Source organism: Delphinus delphis, chromosome 17 (genome assembly GCF_949987515.2).
Source record: "Delphinus delphis chromosome 17, mDelDel1.2, whole genome shotgun sequence".
Classification (NCBI taxonomy): domain Eukaryota; kingdom Metazoa; phylum Chordata; class Mammalia; order Artiodactyla; family Delphinidae; genus Delphinus; species Delphinus delphis.
Window position 1 is genome coordinate 6,276,958 of NC_082699.1, and position 5,978 is coordinate 6,282,935.

At 42.7% G+C, this 5,978-nt stretch overlaps 1 long non-coding RNA gene across 1 annotated transcript; it reads left to right on the top strand.

The window, feature by feature from the left end:
- The first annotated feature begins 2,555 nt into the window (after positions 1-2,555).
- On the top strand, positions 2,556-5,173 carry LOC132413022 (uncharacterized). The gene is made up of 3 exons (XR_009516570.1): positions 2,556-3,526; positions 4,295-4,413; positions 4,999-5,173. It is a non-coding gene; the product is annotated as an uncharacterized lncRNA (long non-coding RNA).
- The last annotated feature ends 805 nt before the right edge of the window (positions 5,174-5,978 follow it).

A 5,978-nucleotide genomic window follows, 5' to 3' on the forward strand; every position in this document is an offset into this window, starting at 1 on the left:
GCGATCTTTTATGAATTCTGCTTTTAGGGCTCTGTTTAAAATTTTTCAGTGTGGCCTCACAGATCATCAGTTTGGTGAGTACTCCATGTGGGTTTCACAATAAAGTACTGTATGTTTTTACATGTTAAGAGTAGGTTCTATATCTCTTTTAATAAGAATTATTATATTAAATTTTTTATATCCTTTGATATTTTGATTTGAGTTATAAACTTTCCTGCTGTGGTTGAGGATTTGTCAATTTCTCCTCATTCCGTCGATTTTTGGTCGCTGTATATTTGAAGCTGTGTTGATAGGTATATACAACTAGCCCTCAGTATCCATAGGTTTTCCAACTGTGGAATCAACTAGCCTGGATCGAAAATATTTGAAATAAAAATTCCAGAAGGTTCCAAAAGCAAAATTTGAATTTGCACACTGCCGTAGCATTTACATTGTATTTATAACTATTTACATAGCGTTTATATTGTATCAGGTATTACAAGTAATCTAGAGATGATTTAAAGTATATGGGAGAATGTATGTAGATTATATGCAAATACTATGCCATTTTATGAGATTTGAGCATCTGTGGATTTTGGTACCCATGAGGGGTCCTGGAACCTGTCCCCAGTGGATACCCAGGGACAAATGAATAGGTTCATGATTAAGGAATGACTATTTCATTAATAAAAGCTTTATGCCATATAGTCAAATTAGTTTTATATTTATGTTGTTAGCCTATCTTCTTTATATCAGTATTTGCCTTGAATATCTTTTCCATATTTACAATTAAAAAATTTTTAATGTGTGGTTTTTAAAGACCAAAGAGCTGAAATTTGTTTATCACAGTATGAATGAGAGCTTCTGTCTTTAAACGGAATGAAACTATCCTTTTCATGTTTATTTTAGTTTCTCATATCTGTCCGTTCTACTTTTTATTTGTCCATCCTACTTTTTATTTTCCAGTTATCACTTTATTTCTTATCCCCTTCCCACTTTTATTGGCTTGAGGGTTTTTTCCCCTCTATATTTTTCATTCTCTTGTGGTATAGAAGATATGTAGGTATATATGCACATATATGTATTTGAAATTATGTATATGTGAAATAATGTATATATTATTGAAATTATATATAAGGAGAATATATACATAGAAGCAAACCTCCAGGATTATGTTCTAATAGTTCTGTACTCCAATTCTTACACCTAGAAGCAACCTGCTCTTTCAGATGTTCACTTACTTTTAACAGCTAAAATATCTATCTGTATATTTATGTATTAGCTATTGGAAATTAATGTTTCAATGTCAGTGGCGCTCTCTTGCTTCTTGTATTTACTTATTTGGGCTGGAGCTGCTGTGAAACGTGCTTTGCCTTCAAATCAGCTGCTCTGCCTATGCTTTGGGCTAACACTTCCTTCAGGCCTTTTTTCTGGTGGGGCAAAAAGCAGCTCGGCACCTGTACAGGTTGCCTAGGTGCTTCTGAGTGTCTCAGAGGGGAGGGGTCTGTTCCACTAGGACCTGCCTCAGTGAATTCCCAGCAGCAGACGGCCTGCCGGTTGAGTCACAGGTGGCCATGGGGAGTGGTGTCCAAGGCAGGAAGCTAAACAATCTCTTTTCACAGAGGCCACATGTGCTAGGGTGGTGTAGTAGCCAGAGCAACGACCTCCCCAAGATGTCCACGTTCCAATGCCCAGAACTTGAGAATGTGCACAGGCAACGTGCACAGGTGCTGAGCTGCTTTTTGCCCCACCAGAAAAAAGGCCTGAAGGAAGTGTTAGCCCAAAGCATAGGCAGAGCAGCTGATTTGAAGGCAAAGCACGTTTCACAGCAGCTCCAGCCCAAATAAGTAAATACAAGAAGCAAGAGAGCACCACTGACATTGGAAAGGGATTTTGCAGGTGCTGTTAAGTTAATGATCATGAGATGGAGAGACTATTGCATCATCCCTGGGTCCTTATAAGAGGGAGGGGAAAGGTAGGTGTGGTGGCAGAAGCAGAGTTTGGAGGGATGCACTGGAGATGGAGGAAGGACCCCTGAGTCAAGGAATGCTGGCATCCTCCCGAAGGGGAAGGAAATGACTTCTCCCCCGGAGCCTCCACAAGGGATACAACTCTGCCAACACCCTGAGTTCAGCCCATAAAACCCATTTCTGACTTCTGACCTCCAGAACAGCAAGATGATAAATCTGTGCTGTTCTAAGTCACTAAGTTTGTCATACGTTGCTACAGCAGCAACAGGAAGCTAAGGCAGGTGGCATCTTTCTCCAGCAGTAGTGATCTTTGGGTGCGGGTTACCTATTCTCCATGCCATCTTCAGTGAAAGGTCGTCCCAGCCAAACCGGCCAAAGCTGTTCAGGTAAACCTGCTTCGTCCTTCCCTGCCCCAGACTCAAGAGAACGGACAGGTGCCTGTCACTGCACAGATGGGGCAGCGTGGAGGTTTGCGTGCGCTTCCGTGGAACAGCGCTGTTGCGTCTTACTGGCTGCTGGAAATGCAGAACGGCCCAGGCATGGAACTGGGGCTGGTGAGAGATGAAATATTGTTCAGAAAGGTGGGGGAAATGAAGCAAGCAAAGAAGGGCCCCGTGCCCTGAGGGAACCATGCCTGCAAGCTGGGAGGAAGGCCTGGTCCTCCGGGCTCATTCCTCTGCTCTGGCTGCTCCCCCAGGGACTCTTGGCCGTGGGTCTACAGGGGAAGGAAATTTCCAGGATTATATCCTTACAGTTCTGCACCCCAGCTCCTACATCTAGAAACAACAGGCTCTTTCAGGTGGGTGGGTGCTTCCCAAGCACAAGGTGCGTTCTGGAGACTGGGCCCATCCCAGGACCCGACCTCACGGGGCCCAGATGCACTATCCGTTCACCACTCCTCTGACTCAGTATCAGAGCTGGTCCCCCATCTAACTTTACAGTAACTCTGTTTGGGGGGCCCTATTTTCTATACCTAGTCCTGAAATTTTATCTAAGTCATCATTTTGATTCTAGAAGACTCCATAACTTCAAATCTTAGAGGATTAGAGTATAGCTTCCTTTCCTCCAAGAAGTCTCTGACTTCTCGAACTGAACTGGAACTGGTTCTTCCTCCTCCTGTGTAAGAAAAATCTGCTTCAAGATGATTTTTCTGCCCCTGGCTGTGACTGGAAATCAAGTGGCAATCTCTCTATATAAAGAGAAAAGTTAAACTAATGCGGTTTTTGGCGGTACACCCATGACTGGGCTTAAATCCTCGTTGTGTGACTTACCGTGAATTTTTATGACTAACTTTGCACATGTTCATTATCTCTACTGACAGAAATCAAGTTTTACTGACCTTTGACAGTTTCTGGCGTATAAAAAATGCTCAATACGCATTAAATATTTTGAAATAATACTGTGACAAAGAATGCCAATTGCCTGTCAAGGTCCATTCTCCCTTCTCCTTTAATAGCAAAACCCCAGGAAATGTGCTTGGCTACGAGACGCTGTTTCTTAGACCCTTCTGCAACTAGATGTGGCCAGTGGGATATAATTTAAGTGGTCTCTGAAGCTTCTCAGAAGGCTTCTGTTGGGTAAGTGTGCCTCACGTGGCATATTGATTAATTTGAATTCAAGTTACTTAGGAAATGGCCAACACGGGAGGAATACTCTGACCCGCCCTTCTGTCTACCCAAAAGCAGGAAATATAGTCTCATGTGAAAGGTGCTCTCCCTGCATATGGAGGTGGAAAGACACCCTTGCCACCAAAGATCTGGATCTCAGGGCCAAGAAGCCTCTGTAAATAAACCTAGTTACTTCTGTAATTGACGACCGCAAAGCCCAAACTGAGTTTACATTCTTCACTAATTGGGCACCCGAATCTAAGCTTATTTGTCCTGTCAATTCCTCACAAATGTATTGTTTATTTGTCTAAAAAGTATAAAAGCTGCCTGCTTTGGCCACTTCTTAGGCCCCATTTCTATGAGGCCTCTGTGTGCAAGATGAAAATTCTTCTTTTTCTCCTGTTAATCTGTCTTGTGCTAGTTTTCTTGGGTCCAGCCACAAGAACTTGAGAGGGGCAGAGGGGGAAATTTCCCATTCCCCAACACTTCATAAAAAGGGGGGCTTTTAGGCCCATCTGCTCTTTCTCTTCTTTTTGTCTGGGATGTGGATGTGATGGCTGGAGCACAGCAGGAATTTTGTATTATGAGATGATCTTAGTTCTGAATTTCTTTTATGTGAGGAAAAAGTTAACGTCTGTCTTATTTAAGATTCTTTATTTTAGGTTTCTGTTTACAGCTGAACACAATACTACTAAATCAAGCCTTTTTTCTTTTTTCTTTTTTTTTTTTGGCTTGTAGAGCAAAAAAGAAAAGAAACATGGAGAGAGGATTGAGGAAACAGGATGCAAAAAACAAACCAAAACAGTGTTAAGATTCTAGGGGTGGTGTTTGCCCTGACGTCTTTCAAAGGACAAAACGTATGGTTTGTTCTACTATCACATGTGTTTTGGGAATGGGCATTAGCTCATACACAATTGATAAATGCGGGGTGGTATCAGTGTAATGTTGCTGATATGGGATTTCTAAGAGGCCGGGAGCAAACTTTCTTCACAATTAAAAAGCAAGCCATAGCAATATGCAAACACCTTAAGAAAGAAATCCTACAGAGGTACCTTCCTTCAGTGAAAGCAAGGGCTGGGTTAGTGGTTTCAGGAACTGCTATGCATTTCCCAACGTTAAGCTATCTGGTAAAGCCATGAAGACAAAGAAGGAAGTTGCAAAAGTATTTTCCTTTGTGTTTAAGGAAAAAAAAAAGATGAAGGCTCCTAAATCAGATTTCTAATTTTGAGAAATCTGGTCACTTAGAAACAAATGCCCTTATATCTCAAAGAGGAAAATGCAAGCTCCCAAGTTCAAAGGCGGCATAGGGCAGGCTCTAGTGGAGATTGACTGAGCTTTTTTTTTTAATAGTTGTTTGTTGTTTTTGTTGGTGCTCCTGTTATAAAGTTGGGTGGTGTGGTCTGCCCCAACCCTGTTTATCCCATGTGCCCTGTTATTTTTAGTGTATGCTTTCGGAGAATGCAAAGCTTTAAATGATGCGCGAATGACTTTATGAAGAACTGGCTGTTCAAAGGAAACAGTAAGAATAGCATCAAAGTATAACTAAAAGAAGACTCCTCTTTCACATCTCAACACTAATCCTTCAGTCAAGGTTGGCTTTCCAAACTGCCACTTTCCATGATTTTATTTTCTTTAGTCATTGAGAATAAAATCTTGAAAAATGCAAAGCCTCAAACACTTTACCTTTCACACTCCTTTTCTCAGGAAGCTACTAGAGGATGTAGCTCTTCCAAAGCCAGGAGGGTGTGTGAAGGAAGGGGTGCAGGAGACCCAGGGGTGTAAGGACCAGGGTGACGGTGATGGAGAGTCCTCAGAAAACAGCTCTGAGGCTGACAGAGGAGTAAATTACTCAGATGGGGCTTGGGAAGGGAGGTCCCAGGGGAAATGGACAGGATGTGCAGATGGAAAAGTAATGCCGTAAGGTCTGTTGCAGCTCGATTGGGGAAACCAGGAAGAGTTACCTGGAAGACCACTCGGAACCAGTTCTAACTTGATTTAGAAACGAGATAAGACGGTATTTGCGCCTCCCACTGTAGAGCAGGTCGCACATCCTGCATCGGCTCTTAGGATTTAAGAATGAAAAAAGCCATGTCATCTTGTCACTTTTCAAGAGTTCCAGTAACAACCCTGTTTTTCAAATGGGAGATTTACCTGTACTAGGCACGTGGAATACTTCCTGCTGTTGTGCTGGTGGCCAAGCACAGAGTGCGGCTCCATCTCCCAGTATCCTGGTTGGAGAGCCCCATCTCTGCACCTTCCCACGGGCATAAAATTCTGATCGTTCCTGTTGCTCTTCCTGAGTATCCTTATCCAGACCTTTGGCTTCAGGTAACGACGGTGCACCTCCTTCGCCCAGTTTCCCAAGTCCAGCCTAGATCTGACACCTCAAAGTGTCCCCTGCTCATTTGATCCGCTTCTTTTA